This window comes from Petaurus breviceps, unplaced genomic scaffold, assembly GCF_028583685.1.
Source record: "Petaurus breviceps papuanus isolate PSGF00001 unplaced genomic scaffold, PetGlider_PUasm1.0 178, whole genome shotgun sequence".
Lineage (NCBI taxonomy): Eukaryota > Metazoa > Chordata > Mammalia > Diprotodontia > Petauridae > Petaurus > Petaurus breviceps.
The window spans coordinates 822,584-844,002 of NW_027185777.1; the positions used below are offsets into that span (position 1 = coordinate 822,584).

The following is a 21,419-nucleotide window of genomic DNA, read 5'->3' on the forward strand; positions in this document are numbered from 1 at the left end:
ATAGGATCCAAGATAAAACTACATTGTTTTCATTGTTATAGGCTACCAATAAATATAAAGAAAACATTAAAAGAGAAAGCCAATTTTTTAAATAACAAAAACCAACTTATCTTCATAGAGTTGATTATAAAACCAGATTGACAGAAATAAAAGATCTAAATAAGGGAAATTCAATGTTGAATGACAAATTAAATCAATAAAAATGATAACATTCCCTAAATCAATTTGCAGATTTAATACAATGCCCCTCAAATTGCTAATGGTTTTTATTTCTAAAATCGGATACAATCAGAATGAAATATATATATGGAAAATGAAATAGACAGGAATATGAAGGGTTAGTTCAAGAGAGAGAAAAATAAAGTGAACTTGACATCTCACTCATTTGTGAAATTTATTGTAAAGTTGTCTACATCAAAACTGTCTAGGACAGTGCAAATATCTATATACACACATATGTGTATGTATGTGTATGTAGGTACATGTGTAGCTACAGACACATAGTTATATACACATGTGTATATGTTCATAGATATAGATATATATTAGTAGGATAATAATAGCTACTATTTATATAGCACAGTAAGGTTTGCAAAGTGCTTTATAAATATCTCATTTTTGTCTTTAAAACAACCATGGGAGGTAGGTGAAAATAACCCATTTTTCAGAGGAAGAAATCAAGACAGAGGTTAAGTGACTTGTCCACTGTCATATAGTTACTTTGAACTAAGGTCTTTCTGACTCCAGACCCAGCATTCTATCCACAAACCTAGATACCTAAATTGAAAAGAATAGAAATGCCAGAAGTAGAACCAAATGCATGCAAAAGATTAGTCTTTGATTACCTATGTGCAATAAAAGTTTTTACTGTTTTCAAAATGTTTGGAAAGCTAGATCCTCCCTTCTTACTGAATGCCAGACAGAATCATTTCCAGCTGGATTACAGGATTAAGCATAATAAAACGAACTTTAAAAAAAATTAGGAGAAACAATAACATGTTTATCTTCATTCTGAAGGGTAGATAAATTTTTATCTATAAAACAAAGAGAAGAAATTATTGGAGTAAGGACAGGTCTGCTTATATAAAAATAAAAAAGCAAAGTACAACAAAAACAGCATAATTTTGATGAACAAAAATAATAGATTGTAGAACAAGTATTTTTGTAGCAAATGTTTTCATGAAATTACACAATTTATATTTTTCCTGAATCATATTACTAATATGCATTATAAAATTTTATTTAAGAATTGATATCTTACGTTTGGACCCAAATGGATCTGCAATGTCATTGATTTTGAAATCCCCCAATCAACTGATTGATCAATCAATCATTGTCTACTAAGGACCTATCACGTACTTGGCAGGCACTATATCAAGCTTTGAGGATACAAATATAAATATGTATTTTTAAAATGAAACAATCCCTTTACATTCTACTGGGAGAAATAACACACACGTGTATATACGTATACATACATATACACATATGTATATATATGTATATATATGTGAATAAACAAAGTAAATGCAAGGCAAATGACATATAGGGCATTTAGGAAGGGAGGGCACCAGCAGTTGGGGAATCAGGAAAGACATCATTCATGTAGAAGATAGTGCTTGAGTCATGTTCTGATACAAGGGATTCTAAAAGGTGGAGAGGAAGAGAGAATACGTGCTTGATGTCCAGGGCAGAAGCCAGGGAGATGAAGTGCAATGAGTGAAGAATGAAGTGAAGGTCAGTTTAATTGTATTGTAAAGTGAGAAGGGTGTAGAATGAGGCTAAAAGGAGACATTGGGGGTTAGGCTGTGAAGGACTCTAAAAATTAAACAGAAAGGTTTGTATTTGATCTTAGAGGTGAGAGGGAGCCATTAGAGTTTATTGAGTAGTGGAGTGATGTCATCAGACCTACTCTTAAGGAACATCACTTTGGTAGTTGAATGGAGTATGGATGAGAGTGGGGGGACTTGCGTGGGTGGTAGTAGTAGTCTAGGTGAGATGTGATGAGGGCCTGAACTAAGGCAGTGACCATGTTGAGTAAAAGAAGGAGTTGATACAAGATATATTGTATTCATAGAAGCAGCAAGATTTGGCCACTTGACTGTATTCATGGACAGCTAGGTGACTCAGTGGATAAAAAGCTGGGCCTGGAGTCAAGAAGACCTGAGTTCAAATCTGGCTTCAGATACTAAGTGGGTGACCACGGGCAAGTCACTTAACCCTGCCTGCCTCAGTTTCCTCACCTGTAAAATGAGCTGAAGAAGTATATGGCAAACATTGCAATATCTTTGCCATCACAAAGATTTGGACCTGACTGAAACAATTGAACAACAGTGTATTTGTGGGATGAAGAGGAATGAGTCAAGGATGACCCCAAGTTTAAGATTGTGAGGGACTGGAAGAATAGTGGTACCTTAAACAGAAATAGTGAAGTTGGGAAGAAGCCTGAGTTTGGAGGAAAAGATAATGAGCTGTTTTAGACACACTGAGTTTCCAGTACATCCAGTTTGAAATGTCCAATAGGCAGTTGATGATGTCAGACTATAGCTCAGGAGAGAGATTAGGCTAGGTCTATAGATCTGTCAATCATTCACATAGAGATGATCATTAAACCCACAGGAGCTGATGAGATCATCAAGAGAGAGTGCATAGGAAGAGAAGATCCAGAACAAAGTCTTGAGGAACACCCACAGTTATGGGCTATAGTATGGATAATGCTACAGCAAAGAAACTCAGAAGACAGGTCAGAAAAGCAGCAGAGAGTAGTGTTGGGAAAATCCAGAGAGGAATGACGATCCTGAGGGGGAAAAGTGGTCAACAATGTCAAAGACAACCCATCCATCCTTGCCTCTTGTCTATGTCTTCCCTTAAGTTATCTCGAGAGTATCCACTCAATATTCTGGATGCCTTCCTTGCTTTTCTCTGACATTAAAGGATACCGGCACTCGCTATCTATCCGCCATCTCTTGCCATCACCACATGACCAGTACATCTTCTCTTGCTATTACAAATTTCTTTTATAATAATAATAACATTTATATAGTTCTTTAAGGTTTATAAAGGGCTTTGCCTACACCTTAATCTCACCTTCTCCTCACAACCTTAGGAGGTAAGTATTTATTATTATTATTATTATTATTTCCATTTCAGAGATGAGGAAACTGAAGTAGACAGGGTCACACAACTAGGAAGAATCTAAGGATTTGAACTCAAGTCTTTCCAACCCCAGGCCCAGTTATCCATCTACTGTATCATCTAGCAGCCCCTATCTTTTATTCCTGTTCCTCTTCAAAATCCCTCACTGGTTTTTGCTATAGCCTATTCATGCTCACCGTGTATCTCTCTCCATTGCCTTCTATGAATACTGATTTTTAATTTTTCAGAGGCTATTATGGTATTAAAAAGATGGACCTTTGTTTCCATGGGAAACTGGAAGTCATTAAAGAAGCCTTGCAATTTCCTGGAGGCAAATCCAGTGTACTTTCTTTCTCCTCTTAAATTCTAGACTCAACTCATCTTTCGTAGCTATATATACTAATGCATAAGGTCTAGAGGTTGTCCAACTATCATTATCTAAGCAATAGGTACTATTTTTCCACTTTGTAGGTAAAAAGCATTTGATTCAGAAAAGCAAGATACCATCTTAAAGGCTTTCATCCAAGAATGTGCCTCCTGTCAATACATCAAAACCATTCAAATTATAGCAACAGAAAAAACCTTACTCAGTAACTTCCTGATAATAGACAAAGAACAGGCAAGGCATAAAGCAAGGAGAAATATACTCACCAGAGTTGTTCATCCCAGTGATGGAAGAGATCCAGCATAGAGTCCAGCTAGAAGAAATATGGATACCTTGTGGATGGTAAGGTCTTCCAGATGCTCCTTTTTGTAGAACTGGTTGCAGAACATTGAAGAATCTTCTGAAAGAGATCCATAAACATTCAAAACAGTTTGATTTGACCATCCACACAAGAAATATCAAATGGATCTAAAAGTTATAAGGAACTATTACAAATATTCAAAGATAATAGTTTGTTAAATAGATGATAAAAGGTTATGAAAAGATAATTTACAAAAGAAGATACTCATGTTGAAATGATCATTGTGAAAAAATATTCAGCTTCAGTAATAGAAAAATATGAATTAAAAAACTTTGAGGTTCAACCTCATAACCATCAAACAAAAACAACTACAGTGATTTTTAAAAACTCAATGAGATACTGACCTTTTAGAGTTCAGCTCCCTTCCCCCCTCCCCAAATCACACCCAATCTGTGTGAACCCAGGGCTTATGAGGCCTCTAGTCATGACTTATACCTGGAACAGTCTCCTTTCTCATCTCTGTCTCTTAGAATCCCAAGCTCTCTCTTTGAAGTTCAGTTCTGCTAAAGGAAGTCTATTCTGATACCTTTAGTTGCTAGTGCTCTCTACCTTACCCCCAAATTACTTTGTATTTACTTTGCATATATTTATATTGTATCCTCCCTATAGGAATGTGAGCTTCTTGAGGGCAGGTACTGTTTTATTTGTCATTATAACTCTGTACTTATCATAGTGTCTTATACATAGTACCCATTTAATAATTTTCTGTTGAGTGAATGAATGAATTATGGCAGCATTTTACAGAAACAGATATGCTAACACATTCCTAGAAGAACTGCAAGTTGGGAGAATCTTTTAGGATGGCATTTTGGCATTGTGGAACTGAGAAAGTTGGACAAGAGTATTAAAGTCAAATTCAAATAAAAATAGATCCCTGCCCAGAAAGCCACAAGTTAACATCATCTATGTTGCATTGTATTTTTATTTATTACAGTTTATAATCAAGTCTAATCTGGCCCCCTCCTCCTACCACTCTGAGTTTGACACCTTTGGACTGAAGGATGTCCAAGTTTCTCTCTAGCTTTAAATGTTATGTATGAGTTCAACTCTGACCCATGCTGTTTGTATGTATGTTTGTCATTTTAACTTCTTAGGATTCTATGCAACTTCTAAGATTCCAAGTAGTAGAGAAAGAGCAGGCCTGTATTGGCAGAAGGAATTTTCTCATGAGGGAGTTCCCTAAACCAGTGAAATCACAGGCTTAGTCCCTTCCTGTCCTTGACCCAATAATTCTATTACTAACTTCGTTAGCTAAGATTGTTGTCATTAAGCGGGGGGAATAAAGATAGCTATTCCAAAAAAAAAAATGTATGGAAGCATTAGAAGAAGTTGCAAAGAATAGGAAACAAATTAAATACCTAACAATTAGAAATTGCCTGGAATAAACTTTAGTATCGTAATGTAATGGAAGACTACAATGCTATGAAAACAATGCTAATAAAAGCTACAGTGGTATTAAAATTCCTCATATATAAGTATGAGGAATACAAAAATTGAACTTAAATAAAATTAAAGAATTAGATCCAGAAGAAAATAATATAAATTATGACTATAGTTTCTTTAAAAATTATAATTCACTTAACTTTAAATAATAACTAAACCATTTACACATGCATTTACTAATTATATTTTTTGATGAATTTCTTTATCTATACTCATAAGAGTTTGCTTCTCCCTCCAAATATTAGTTATTGTTTATCCACTTATCCCAATTTGCATATATATTTTTATTTTATGTAGTAATCCCATTCAATTGAACTCTAAGGGAATCGTAAAAGAAAAAAAACATATACATCATATTTATGGATATGAATGAACAGAGCAGAAAGGGTACAGAGGAAATAACAAACTGCATAGAAACTCATTTTTTAATGTACTTGTAAATGTATGCTTAATTGGCTTTGTTATTGTAAAATTAAGTGAGTGTATGTGATAACATTTTTAATGTTTAAAAGTTTAAAAGAAATTAAACACGAAAAGAGGAAAAAGCAAAAGACAAAAAAAGCATTTGAAGTTTCGACTACAGGGTAAGCTACCAAACTCCCCCACCTGGAAATCTGTTCTCCAGATCCCAAAGTTTTTGCTGCAAAACATTCTGCAGCCCTTGTGTTCCATGATACAATGCAATCTTTATCCTCATGCTCCAATGATGAAAGTTGCTATGTGTGTTGGGGAATGAATGGGGGGAGGGGGAAATCCTTCTAGAGAGGGCAATGATGGGGTTGGAACTTTCAGGAGAATATGTTTAATCTATGATAAAATGGGGAGGGGAGTTGTGGAGAGAAGGGAAAAGGCAATACCCAGCAATGAAAAAGGTAAAGATGGGTGGAGGGAGGAAGAAAGAAAGAAGAAAAAATGGTTAACTCCTTGGAGGTAAAAGCCGAAGTGCCAGTGCTGGAAACCATGCCCTAATCCCCCCCGCTCCTTTTTTATCAGTTCACAGTGTCACATAATATTGCCCATAGTAGGCATTCAGAAAGTATTTGACTGAATGAACAATTAAGAAAACAGCTCAAGAGAGGCAGGATGATAGAGTGGTTAGCAATCTGGTGTCAGATCCAGGATGAGCTGGGTTCAAGTCCTACCCTTGATTACCTACTGGCCAGGTAATCCTGGGACAATCACTTAACTCTTAGTACCTCCAGCAATTCTCTAAGACTCATAAATTTCTTAAGTAGCTTATCTGTGTGTGTGTGTTTATATAGTGTAAAAGAGAGAGACAGAAGAGAGAGAGGGAGGAGAGAGAGAAAGAGAAAGAAGGGGGGGGGGAGACAGAGGCAGAGAGACAGAAAGAGCCCGCTCCAGAAGATCTGTCCCAAGGATGCTGGAAGTGATGTGAGCAGCCAGGCTGTGGTTCCAGGCAGGGACCATTCTCAGCTGGTCAAGGCAACTGATATGGAGGTGGAGCTGACTAAAGAGTAACTAGAAGTAAAGAAATGCCCAGCTTGCTGCAAACCATTAGAAAATAATAGCTAGTGTTGATATAGCACCTTAAGGTTTGCAAAGCATTTTACATAGGTTATCTCATTTGAGCCTCACAACAACCCTGGGAGGCAGGTACTGTCATTATCCCCATTTTACAGGTGGTAAAACTGAGGCTGAGAGAGAGGTTAAGTGGCTTGCCCAAAGTCACACAATTAGGAAAAGTCTAGAGCAGGATTTGAAACCATGTCTTCCTGACCATATCGAGCTCTATGTACTTCACCACCTGTCTCCTTCCAAGAAGTCCTCAAAAGTAGGTGCTTAATAAATGCTTGGTGAACCCTCAGTATCTAGATTATGTGGCCCGCTAGGGCTGCTAGGTCCTCAAGTGAGACCCTTTGACTGAATCCAAACTTCACAGAACAAATCCCCTTAATAAAAGGATTTATTCTGTAAAAATTGGACTCTGTCAAAAGGCTGCACCCAAGGACCTAGAAGGCCACATGTGGCCTTGAGGCCCCAGGTTCCCCACCTCTGTTTTCTAAAGAATAGCCTCTGGGAGGACAAAGAGCCATCTGATAGCTTGCCATTTTATTTAATAATCTTGCTAGATAAGTGACAAGTTCCGACCTGCTAAAGGCCCACAAGTACTGCTACTGTTCAGTCATTCAGTCATATCCGACTCATTATGACCCCAGATGATATTGTGCCAGTATTGTCCATGGGGTTTTCTTGGCAAAGATAGTAAAATGGTTCGCCATTTCCTTCTCCAGTGACGAGTACTGTTAGTGCCCTCTAAATTTGGCAAAGCCCCAGTCACCCCACCTTAGGTACAGTTCAGCCAAAGCTTGATCATATCTCAATTATTTCTCAACTATAAATGAAACAAAGTATTTTTTAAAGCTCCTTAACATGTCTATCAACTAAGCTTCCCTTTTCCTTTTCACTTGCAGGACTGACAGTCATAATAAACAATAATGGAAAAACCTGCTTCCCAGATGATTAACCTAGAATCCAGAGGAGCAGCTGAATAACCATAATAATGAAAATCAATGCAAATTGAATCTGCAGCCTTCCCCAAAGCACTCAGAGGAAATCCCGACTTTGAAAGCACAGCCAAAATTTTCAAATAGGATGCTGGGTGTCACTTTTGGAAAATGCTGAAATTCAAATCAGATCTAAATTAAGTTGATTCACAGAAGCCGCTAGGCTAAAGAATACAGATATTCCCAGGAGGAGCGAGAGCAGCATGCATGTTTTTACATTGGAATGAGGCAAGTTACACCCTGCTGCATCCCAAAAAGAACAAAACCTTTATCTATATATGCAAAGAAAAGTGGAGAGTTGAGGCCATGGTGGGTATAATTCAAACAAAACCATCCAGTTCTTTTGTGGGGAAGGAGGAGAATTCTTTATGACATGAATGATCTAGGGAAATTGGGGTTTGGGGGGTTTGCTTTTTGACCAATCTGTTTAGGGAGCTCCTAGTGACAGACTTTCTCCTTAGTCTTAAAGAATTGCCTAGGGATACTGAGAGAATAACTTGATGAGGGCCCCTGAGTCAGTATGGTGCAGAGATGGAGCTTGAGGATTCCCAATCCCAAGGCTGTCTCTCTAGCCACTACCGCCATACTGCCCCTCAGAATTGCTAAGAGGTCATCTAAAGAATTCACCTGATTCTTTTTTCCTTCACCTTGAACCTGATCAGCTTCCTAATAGAAAGCAATTCTTTTTTTTTTTTTTTGGTGGGGGGGAAGGGGCGAAGGCAGGGCAATTGGGGTTAAGTAACTTGCTCAAGGTCACGTGTCTAGTAAGTAAGTGTTACCGTGTTTCCCCGATAATAAGACCCATCCCGAAAATAAGCCCTCCCCTTACTGTGTAAGATTCCTCTAAAATAAGCCCTCCCCCGAAAATAAGCCCTATTGAGATTGCTACTGTAGTAAAAGTGATCCCCTGCGCTACACGCTACATTACGGTACCCTCTATATGCACCGTTCCCCCCCCCCCATGAAACGCACGCCACACTCCGAGCTGCATCCAATCAGAGCTGCAGCAGTGAGCGTGTCATCCTGTTCTTCCCCAGTGATTTGCTTATTGAATAAAGGTACGTTTTTTTTGTTCACATTTACCTGTTTATTAAAATTGCTGTCAATGTTCATTAAAATAAGCCCTCCCCTGAAAATAAGCCCTCTGGTGTTTTTCTGTCCAATAATAATAATAAGACAGTGTATTATTGGGGAAACACGGTAAGTGTCTGAGGTCAAATTTGAACTCAGATCCTCCTAACTGCAGGGCCAGTGCTCTATTCACTGTGCCACCTAGGCACCCCAACAATTCATTTTTTTTTAAATCAGGTCCCTATGGATCTCATAATCTGTCCTATTTTCTTGAACTAGTCCATCAAAGGCATTCCACCAAACTACAAAAATCAATGTATGAATCCTAAGTCTGGCAATTCTACCACAAAACAGGTATTTGTCCCTGATGTTATCCTTTTAAAATTCCATTCTAATGTCAGTCCATCAATGTATATTTACCAAGAGACTTCTTCACACCTAGCATTGTGCTAACCACCATGCCACTACTCCACTAAACCAAGCATCCCGGGAGGGTCAAAACCCCCTATTAGAGTAAGACCTATAATAATGACCCCAAAGCCCTTTCCTGCCAGTGGGGAATTTGAGCATCAACTAGCTGCCAATGAATTCCCCCAAGGATCTTCCCTCTTCCTACTAGAATGAATCAGTATTAGTCCCCAGGTCCAGGCTCCAGTACCTGGTGCTAGAACTGGATAAGAACTTTAGAAAAACCCACCAAACTTTACTAGTTTGGGTACCCCTTTCCCTGTGGGACCAGACCATCAACCTTCATGTCTTCTCTTCATATTTTAAGTACCTTCTCTTGATAAAGTATACTTGCTTTACTGTTATTTCGTATGCTCTGTGTTTCCTTGCAGAATAAGAATATGACGTATCTACCTTCAAGGAGCTTACAATCTAGTCCAAAAAGACAGAATTTTCATTCATGAAATAGTTGGAGAATAAGTTATATCAGCTTTCACAATTGTGGTGAGAACCACATTGGAAACAGAGTCAAAGGATCTGGATTTGACTTCCTGTTCTACCATTGGCTCACTATATTACCTGGGTCAAGTCATTGAATTCTTCTGCATCTTAATGACTTCATATGTAAAATGAAATTAATATCACTTGACCTACTTCACAGGTTTATTGTGAAGTTGCCATGATACAATAAATACATCAAATGCTTTGTGGTCATAAAGTGCTTTATAAATGTCATTTAAATCAGCAATTGGTTAGTCAATTCTTTATCCTATGAATCTATTTTGTGAGATAATAACAATAATAAGTCATTTGTATAGTTAAGTGTTTAGAAAGCATTTTACAGAAATTCATTTGATCTTCACAATAACCTGAGTTAAATATCAAAGCTATAGTCACCATTTTAAAGATGAGGTCATTTAATTTAATGACTTTCCTATAGCCACACAGCTAGTAAATATCTGTCAGAGACAGCTACATTATGACTGTTAACAGCTTATTTCATCATGCCTGGATTGAGGATTCTATTACCCTTTCATTAGGAAATGTTTGCTATCTAGAACTTTTGTAACTTTAGTACCATCCTTCCTTTGTGAATGTAAATGAATTGATATTGCTTGTTAGAAAATGTATACATTCATACACACATAAGTAGATGCCTTCTGGTCCATCTCATTCATTATAATTATTACTACTACTACTAAGAATAATAATAAAATCAACTATTATTTTATTAATAATATAATTATTTTAATAATTAAATATTATTAATAATAATAATGAATAGCTATATAATGCTTGAAGTTTTATCCAACACTTTACATATTTTGTTTGGTGAGATATTTATCATCCCAATTTTATTATCCCTTTTATCATCCCAATTTTATAGATAAGGAAGCTGAGGATGAGAGGTTAAGTGATTTACTCAGGGTCACATGGGCTCTGAACCCTAAGGTTCTGAATGACTGCTAACTTATTTACTATACCTGTAATATGCTTTAGAGTCTGGAAACTGCTTTAATAGAGGAGAATTAAATTTAAAATTTTGGTCACAAACAGACCAAATCATAACTTTCTCCTTTGCTTTGTCCTACAGATCTTTCTAAGTTCATGGCCACCTGTGCAGAGGAGTGAATCCCTGGGCTGTGGGAATGTTTTGCTGTGTTCAGTCAAGGCCATGGGAGCCAAGGCCCCTACCTCTCAGAAAATAGACCTGAAGTTGGCGATAGGATGACTCAATCTCCTCCCTCCTTTTCTCTCTCCTTTGTCTTGTCAACCAATTAGAGCATTCAAAATTCTTCAAACAGAGCTCTGGTATCAGAGGGAGCAGATAATTTATTTTTATTCAAATATTTGGAGTGCAGAAACTTATAGGTATTTTGGTTACATGGTGATTCTTATAACAATATCACATTGCTGCCCCACCAATCAAGTGAAGGAAACTAACAGAGAAACTAGCAGAGAAAGCTCTTGGAGCTGAAACAGTACCTATCCATATACCCATCTGATACAGTCTTGGAAAGTTTCAGCAATCCTTGCACCTAAGGCTTTGGTCAGCTGTAAATTACATAATTTCAATAAATTTTATTTGACTCTGTGTGTGAACTCTCTCCTTTTCCAATATGATTTACTGTGAAATCTCTCATTTGGAGAGGCATTTGCTACCAAATGTAGAAATTAAAATGGTTTGGGGACAGTGATCAATTCATCCTTTCATTTCAAGAGAAAACAGTGCTACAAATCTCCAGAAGAACTCTAACCCAAGCTCTGGGAGGGAATTCCAGCCAAGGCTGAGTTTTTAGCAAGCCTACTGTTCCTTCCATTACCTTATTCTTGCTTCAAGTATTAGAGGGAATGAGTTTGAATACAAAGATCATTATATCTCCTCCAGTGTCTAGCATATGGTAGGTGCTTAATGATTGTTGAATGAACCAGACATGGGGGAAAAAGATATCTTTTAGTCATGGAGAAGCAGCAGGATATAGGGGAAAGACTATTAGTCAGAAGCTTTGTGTTCAAATTTCAGCACTTCTCTTTGCTAGCTCTGTGACCTTGGACCAGTCACTTAACCTTTAATGTCTTCAGTTTTCTCATTTGTAAAATGAGAGGGTTGGATTGGATGGGTTATAAGGGCCCTAACTCTATGCTCCAAATTTTAAACCATTGATCTACTGGGTGACACTAGGAAAGCCATTTCAGTATAGAATTTTGTGTTTCTCATTAGTAATATTAGTGATAATATTTGCCCCCACCCTGTATCCTGAGGATATGATGATGATGATATTAATGAGTTTATATATAGCATTTTAAAGTTACTCAAAGAGATCATAGATTTAGATCAAGTTCAATGGCCATCTTGTCTAATAGATTACAAGGGAGAGAATATGACATACATAAAGATAAGTAGAAAATGGTAGGAACAAAGACAAGATCTAAACAGAATGCTCTGGGAATATGTAAGGAGGATAATAACCCTATCAGCTACAGGGATCAAGAGAACTTGGAAGAGATAACATCTAAGAAAAAAAAAGATAACATCTTTAGAAGAAAAAAAGGTAGAAATGCCCAAGGTACCCCAAGCATGAGGCACAGCCTAGGAAAATGCACAGAGGTAGGAGATGGCATGTTCAGTAGAGCTGGAACATGGAGTGCATAAAGGGAGGTAATATGAAGTAGGGCTTAAGAGAAACCTTGGAGTAATCCAGTAATCAAAAAAGAAGATTCCTTAAGAAGATTAAAATGTCTGAAAATTCAGGAAAATGAAGTAATGAGTGATACTACACTCTGGGAGATGCTGGAAAAATGCAGGAGGGTGGTAATAGCCTTGGGTGCAACTGCACACTTAATCTGAGACTTCTTTCCTAGTTTGTATGATTTCCAAGGAGGCATTAAGTAATTTTTTTGAGAAGGGGAAAGTGGGAGAAATAAATTTAGGAACCTTTATATTATTCAGGTCTTGAGAAATAAAGGTAAAAATTTTCCATTAAGACAATACTAACAAAAAGTTCCAGTGATAGGGAAATATCCACCATTTTCTTCCCCATTCCCACTATACCCAACCCCATAGGGAGGCATGGAGGAAGTGGAAAATGTCCATGGTGCTGAAACAAAAGACAGCAGGTATGCCCACACAAAAAAATTGTTACCAAAAAACACCATAGGCACATTATTAATTTCAGTTGAATGGATATTGATTGAATAAATGTCATTGCACAATAAAATTATTAGCATTCCACAATCAAATTACAGTCTAAATGTAAAGGCTTCTTTCTGCAACATGCGTCAACCAATCTCCAGGTACCATTTTGGCTCAGCCAGGTTGTGGTTATAAACTTACAAGGGCAGAGTCACAAGCTTATTTATTACTGGGGCAAAAGACCAGAGTCAGGACTCAAAGGGCTTCAGTCAATCAAGAAGGTGGTCTTTCTGAAAGTGAATTATATCTGGAACTCTGTTTTGGAACATGGAGCTGCCTGATAAAGGAGATCCAGATAGCAAGAACAGGAATTAGAACTGGCATGTAGTGGAAAGAACACTGGCTACAAAGTCAAAAGACCTAGGTCCAAGTATGACTTCTGCCACTCGCTATTTATGTGACCAAGAACAAGTTAATTTAACTTTCTAGACATGTTTAATTCTCTGTGAAATTAGGGGGTCGGACTAAATTATATCTAAGTTCCCTTCTAACTCTGAAATCTTATAAAGCTCAGAATTTATGAGCTAGAAAAGACTCAGACACCAAATAAATCAAGACTTTCTTGACCAAGAACTCGTTCTATAGCATCCTAACACATGATTATCTAATCTTTGCTTGAAGATCTCCAAAGAGAGAGAAATTCACAGTAGAAAGAGCCCTGGTTCTGGAGTCAGAAGACCTGAATTTAAAGTCTACTTACTACAGAACCCTGGGCAAGTTACCTAATTTTTCTCAGCCTCTATGAAGTGAGGGGGATGGACTAGACTTCTTCTGAGGTTCCTTGTAGTTCTAGATCCAAGGTCCAATGATCTTTTGAAGCAGCCCACTCCTCATTGGGGTGATTTTGCTCGCATGTTTTCCCTTACACCAAGCTTAAATATAATTCTCTGGGACATCTATTTATTACTCATAATACTGTCCTAAGGGCAATTTTAATCTATCAACCCTGTGATAACCCTTCAAATATTTTAAGAGAGGTGTCCCATCTCTTCTCAATTTTATCTTCTCTAAGTTGAAGAAACAGTTCACCTATTTCTAGTATGGCATGATGTTCTTAGGTACCCCCACTGTCCTGATCTCTATCATTTGGACATGGTGCAGCTGGTCTGTCTTTCCTAAAATGAACTACTATGAGCTTGCTGTTATTCAGTCATTTCATTCATGTCGGACTCTTGGTGACCCCATTTTGGGATTTTCTTGGCAAAAAATACTGGAGTGGTTTGGCATTTCTTTCTCCAGCTCATTTTACAGATGAAGAAACTGAGGCAAACAGGATTGTGACTTGCCAGAGTCATACAGCTACTAAGTGTTAGAGGCTGAATTTAAACTCATGAAGATGAGTCTTCCTGATTCCAAGTCTAGTGCTCTATCCACTGCACCAGATTGCTTCCCACTACTATGAGCACAATACTCCAAATGTGGTCTGGCTAGGGGAGAATGCAGGAGCAATATTACTTCCTTCATCCTGGACACTGTCTCTCAATATAGTCAACGTTTCATTTTCATTCCAATAAAATCCTTTTCAGGGGTGGCTAGGTGGTGCAGTGAATAGAGCACCAGCCCTAGAGTCAGGAGGACCTGAGTTAAAATCCGACCTCAGACATTTAACACTTACTAGCCGTGTGACCTTGGGCAAGTCACTTAACCCCAATTGCCCTGCCTTCCCCCTCCAAAAAGCAAAAAAAAACCCTTTTCCATAAGGAATGCTATCGAGTCACATCTTCTCAATCCTGTATTTGTGAAGAAGATCCAAGTTGTAATAGCTAGCATTTATGTGGTACTTTAAGGTTTGCAAATTGACTTATAAATATGATCTCATTTTATCCTATAAAGCATATTTATCTGAATTGTACATGGAAGTTAAGTGCTATTATTAGTATTTCCATTTTACAGATGAGGAAAAACTGAAAAACACAGGTTAAATGACTTACTCAGCTAGTAAGTGTCAGGGACAGGTTTTGAACTCAGGTCTTCCTGACTCCATTAAAGGACTATGTAAGACTTAATGTTATCTCTATTAAAGTTGGACTATAATTTTATGGTGTTGAGCTCTTTTGGGATTTATATTCTCTTCCCAATTTTTCCTCTACTTCTCTTCCTTGATTTTCAAAAATCCTTTTTGAGCTCTTCGATGGCCTGTGACCAATTCATATTTTTTTCTTGGAGGCTTTGGGTGTAGGAGTTTTGACTTTGTTGTCTCCTTCTGCTTGTATGTTTTGATCTTCCTTGTCACCAAAGTAAGATTCTATAGTGTGATTTTCCCCCTCTTTTTGTTTATTTTCCCAGCCAATTTCTTTTTAGCTCTTTGTTAGTCATCAGCCAATGACTTTTTAGTTCTTTGTTAAGGTAGGTCTCTGCTTCCAGTGTGGAGGATGAACTGTTCCAAGCTTCGGGGGATTGTACAGCTGTTTTCAGAGACACTTTTAGGAACCTGTAAATTTTCAGTTCTTCCAAGGTGGTATGATGAAAAGAGAAGTGTATACTCCTCTCCTGACCTGGGAGTGACCACAAGCACTCTTTTCTGCCTTGCAACTGTGAGGAGGATTCCCTCTCCACCACAGTCACAAGCTCCCCCATACCAGTGCTCCTTCCGCCACCCAGATCCAAGCAGGACAAAGTAAGAGAATCCTGCCTCCCCTCCAGCAGAGATTCCTGCAATCCCCTTCTAATTTCCTCCAACCATCTGTGGGCAGAGAACTGGAAGTATTTGCCTCTGCTGCCTGTTGTCGTCTCCACCCCAGAGCTGGGTTTCTGACTGACTTCTCATCCAAGTCCCAGAGAGATCTTTGGGAAGTCTGGAAACCACCACATCTCCCAATGATTCAATCCCCTGGGGTCTGCTCCCTCCTGTCTATGCCACTGAGGACTGCTCTGCTCCCAGCCTGGTACAATAGACCCTTCTTTTCAACCTTCCAGGTTGTCTTGGTTTGGAAATTTGTTTCAGGCTGTCATTTTGTTGGTTCTGCTGCTCTAGAATTTTCATCATTTTTATAGGTATTTAGAGGAGTTTGGGGGAGAGCTCAAGAAAGATCCTGCTTTTACTCTGCCTCTTGGCTCCCCCCTCTCAAATTTCCAATCCTGGATTTAGATTCTGCCCTCCAATTAGTTAGCTGTCCCTTCCAGTTTTATGTCATCAGTAAATCTGACAAGCATGCTTTGATCTATGCCTTTGTCCAGGTCACTAATAAAAAATGGTTAACAGCACACTGCCCAGCACAAACTCTTCATTATAAGCATTATACATGTGTATATATAACAAGATTATATATAATATTCACATATGCAATACAATATGTACAAATATATAAAATATATGTACACTCCCCTTTCCCAATTTTGCCAACTGGCTGGTACTAAGACCAAGAGAGGTGTTTAGTTTGAGTCTGTTCTTCATTGACTTGTAAAATGTCATGAAGGGTTAAGCATCTTATATAAACAGTGTATTGGTAATAAGATGCTTTTTTCAATAGTAGTTCTATTTACAACAAGATTTGCCAAGTGAATTTCTTTGCCTCTATGTTTTTGTAACAACAGAAAGGAGGAGGGAAAAGTTTGCAGTTTTTTAAACTTATGCCCATCTATGAGCCCACAGATACAGATCCATTCATTGTTATATTCCTCAAATCTCTTGAGGGAAATGGTTTCCAAAAAACACCTAAGACTCCAGTTCCAACCTATTATTCTCTCCCTTCCCCATATTGGACTAGGACTCAGCACTTTTCCATCATTCTGGAAAAATCATTTAGGAGAAGGATTGTTCCTTTCCCAGCTGTGAACAATAGATTTCTGTTTTAAAGAAATTATGTCCAAATTTATGTTTAGAGAGGCTTCTTCTCTAGCCAGATCTCAAAATTAAGACTAGGGAATCTATAAGGAAGAAAAATATTCGTCCTTCTTTCCATCTACTGCCCTTTAAGAATATCATTGCATTCTTTAGCTATCTTACACAGTGTCTGCAAATGTCATCAGAGAGGCCCCCATTCATATCTGAGCTGCCATCTGCCACCATTGACACTCTCATCAATGCATGCTCTGCTATCCAAGTGAAATCTCCTATTCACCAGGAGATTCTCTGACTTCCCACCAGTTGCAAAACTAAGTTCTCTCTAAAGATCAGTGTTAATTTTTTTTATGATTAAATTCTCGGCTGCCCTGAGATACATTCCCTAATTATAACATTGCTGTTAAGAAAATATGCAGCATTGTCTCACCTAAAATTATGTTCTCCCAAAACACATTAGGCAGTGTATGACTATATTAAGTACATTGGAAGGTATATGCTTTCAGAGCAAAAACTTAAGATATCAGAGTGTTTAGAGAATTGAGTATTCTGGTTAATTAAATTTTCTGGATTACCTAATATTGAACAATCTTTTTGAGAGGTTTGGGAATAGAGTTCAACCCAAGTAGAATATCAACTCTTTGAGGGTAGGATCAATTTCTCTTGTTTGTTTTTTTTAAATTTATATCCCCAGAACTTAGGATAGTGCCTGGGATATGGAAAGAGCTTAATAAATATTTCAACATCTTTTTTTTACTTAGAATCTTGTAATGCCTTCATGTCAGGATTATTGTGATATTCTTCAATCCTCATTGGACATCTGTAGATAGAGACTATGTAAGGGATGGAACTGAATCAATACTGAGTCCAGGATGAATTTTAGACAACCATTTCCTATTTTTAATAAATCCAAAATAGAGGAGGAGTTAAAGGAGGAGGAGGTTGGGGAGACAGAGAGGGGAAGGAGAGAGAGAGAGAGAGAGAGAGAGAGAGAGAGAAAAGGAGGGAGGGGAAGGAAGGAGAAAAGGAAGAAAGGAGAGAGGGGGAGAGTTTGCATAGGATAACTGGGTGGTGTAATGAATAGAGTACTGGACTTGGAGTCAGGAAGACCTGAGTTCAAATCCTGCCTCTTATACTAGGTATGTGACCCTGGACAAGTCTCTTCACCTCTCAGACTGAATTTCCTCTCTGTGAAATGAGGATAATAATACCTTCCTCCAAGGGTCATTGTGAAAATCAAAGAGGATAATTATATGTAAACTTCAAGGCACTATATAAATGCTAGTTATTAATATATTATAGAAAAAGTCTGACTAATTGTGGGCATCTAGGTGGCACAGTGGATGGAGCGCAGGGCCTGCAGTCAGGAAGACTCATCTTCCTGAACTCAAAATCCAACCTCAGACACTTTCTAGCTGTGTGACCCTGAGCAAGTCACTTAACCCTGTTTGCCTCAGTTTCCTCATCTGTAAAATAAACTGGAGAAGGAAATGGCAAACCATTCCAATATCTCTGCCAAAAAAAAACCCAAAGAGTAGGACACAATTGAAATGACAACAATAATTGATTAATAAAGATTCCTGTTTGTTAGATTCCAGTTAACTAGTTTTCTTGCAAGTATTGAGAAGCAGAGTGCTTAAATCTCTTCATACTCTTAGAAAGGGACACCATCATCTTAAGATGAGGTCATTTCCTAAGTATAATCATAATAAGGCTGTGTTTTCCTGTCTGTTTTGCCTAGATACGTGACATAGAATGGGAAGGAATCTTACAGAGACCACTAAATGCCTCATTTTATAGGTGAAGGAACCACAGGTGAAGGCTCAAGAGGCAAGACAAGCTCATCAGGCCCACACAACCACTAAAGGACTAATCTGGGATTCAAACCCAAGTTCCCTGCTTTCTCCATTGCCTCATTCCAGTTGGAGGATTGGATCAGAGATGCAGCATGGTACATAACTAATGAGGTGGGTTTGCATCCCAGCTTTTCTATGTAGAAGTTGTGTGTTCCTGTAGGTTGTCTTACCTCTCTGGGCCTCAGCTTTCCCCTCTATAAAATTATATAGTTGGATTCAGTGTTGTGTCCCTTCCCAGGGCTATGCTGCTTATCTGTTCATCATGAATAAAACAGAAAGGAAAGTGTACATCCGCTGAAATGGATCTCAAGTCAAAACTATAGTAATGAGAAAGGATTTAAAAGCCCTGATCCTTGTTTTTTCCTTGAAGCTCTTTGTGATTTCCAAAGAGGTGGTGACAAGTGTATGATGGATGTTTGCCTATTAGGAACTAATAATAAAAGTCCATCTAGCAGTTTGTTTTTAAGAAATTCGAATCCATTGATGGAAATATCGTTGGGTCCATGACCTTCACTTTCATTGAAATTGAACCAATAACAGCCATAAATTCCCCTGAGCCATCCAAACTTCCTATTGGTTATGACTTTATTTTTTTCTGCTAAGGACAGTATTAGACCAAGTATGCTCAGTGCTTAAAAATGTCCTCTTAAAGCATGCTTATAAAAAAAAAAACAGAGTTTGCTCATAAATTAGACAGAGGTCTTTTTTTAGACGCTCATCTGTACTTCAGATAAAAAGAATGGATAAAAGCAAACCACATGAAATTACAAGATAAGAGACTTCAATAAATCTTAGCATTTTCAGATTAACAAAGGGGAAATGTACTTTTCTCCTATGATTTATTCTTCAGCAGTCCAGCTCAATTTAGAATGGAAAGTGGGAAAGCTTGTTGTTCGCCAAGAAACGAGGATGATGACCATATGTTATAAATTATGTTTTATTATTTTCAGCTCAGTGGCAAACTGAACATTAAGTAGTGTTCATTTTCCAGGACTTCAAAAGTCACAGAATTCTGACCTTGAATACAGCCTCCTTCTTTCCCTGGGTGAGGAGGCAGATTTGTCATGCAGCTTTAAACTAATGTAGATTACAGTCCATGTTTAAGTATTGGGATGGGAAAAAATGAAGTCCCTATGGACTGCTCAGTCAAACCTCTACTTCCTGGGATGGCAGCTGATATAATACCCACAGCTGCTGCCACCGCCAGCCAATATTCCCACGTCAATTGAACAAGTGGCTTTTATGGTGATAAGATAGAAATTGGTTTCTGTACTTTTTAAGAATAAAATGAAAACTCCTTGAAGGAAAAAGATACTGTTTCTTTCTTTATGTCTTTGTATCCCCAGTCCCTGGCATACAGTAGGTGCTTAATAAATGTTTGTTGACTTGAATAATATTAGTCAGTGTTCTTTAGAGAATTCCATTGAACAAGTATCTATTACATACTTATTAAGAACAGAGTTGAGTGCCACTGACTGGCCAAATCAAAATAATAATTACTTTTTAAACAATATTTTTATTATAAACATAATAGCTGTTGCCAATAAGCAAAAAGTCAAACAATGGAGGAAAGAAATTTTTATATATAAACCATAACCCACAAATTAATTATAGTTTGTGAAAAGGCAGGGTGGGGTAGTGGTGAGAGTGCTGGGCTTGGGTTAAAACCCACCTCTGCCATTTACTAGCTGTTGTGACTGGTCAGTGTTTCTTAAAGTGGTTGTGCTTCAGGCAATTCTCTAGGGCTGACCATACTAAATCATAGGTAAGTTGTGACCTGTGCTGGTGTAAAGAGTGTCCACAAAATCATAGAACCTTTCTGTTTGTGCTAAAAGGAAACACACGTATATATGCTTCTTTTTAAAAATAATTTTTATCGGGGCAGCTAAGTGGTGCAGTGAATAGAGTACTGGCCCTGGAATCAGGAGGACCAGCCTCAGACATTTAACACTTAACTAGCTGTGTGACCTTGGGCAAGTCACTTAACCCAAATTACCCTGCCTTCCCCCCTCCAAAAAAATTAATTTTTATCATTATCCTTTGTTTTTATATTTCTTAAATTTCCCATGGTATTCTTTCTCTTCCCCCTCCCAGAGTAAGTCCCAATATAAAGAAGAATCTTTTTTAAAAAGAGAGAGCAAGAGGAAGAAGAGATGGGGCGGCTAGATCAGTGAGTAAAGCTCCAGCCTGGGAGTCAGGAGGACCTGAGTTCGGTTCTGGCCTCAGACACTTAACACCCACACACACAAAAAAAACTAGCCATGTAACCTTGGGCAAGTTACTTAACCCCAACTGCCCTCCAAAAGGCAAAAAAAAGAGTAAGAAGAGAAAAACTACTCCATACATTTAAAAATTTAAAAATATATGCACTTTGATATCCTACCTCTGCAAAAGAGCATGGAAAGGTGTCCTCTCACATCCTTTATTTGAGGCCATCCAATCATTGCCTATTCTTTGTAATTTTGTAGTATTCACTTTCAGTTTTCTGGTGGTTATTCTTTCTATTTTCATTGTTTTAATCAATGACACACATTTTTCTATGAGATCTATCATCTACACCGATGCAGATTGCAACTCATTCATGAATTCTTTCTTGTCTGTGACCTTCTAAGTCTATTAATAACTTAAGAATTTTTATTTTTTGAGGAGAAGTGGAGGTGTCTACACTTATGACTTCACGGGTGTCAAAAAATCCTGTGGAAATTCCTTCCAGCTATGGAG

At 37.8% G+C, this 21,419-nt stretch overlaps 1 long non-coding RNA gene across 1 annotated transcript in view; it reads left to right on the forward strand.

Moving 5' to 3' along the window:
* The window catches only part of LOC138159747 (uncharacterized), a 67,405-nt gene extending 55,971 nt beyond the window's left edge, over positions 1–11,434 (forward strand). Inside the window, exons 3-4 of the long non-coding RNA XR_011167960.1 lie at positions 7,757–8,158; positions 10,962–11,434. This is a non-coding gene — a long non-coding RNA (uncharacterized lncRNA). The remainder of the gene's footprint in view (positions 1–7,756; positions 8,159–10,961) is intronic.
* The last annotated feature ends 9,985 nt before the right edge of the window (positions 11,435–21,419 follow it).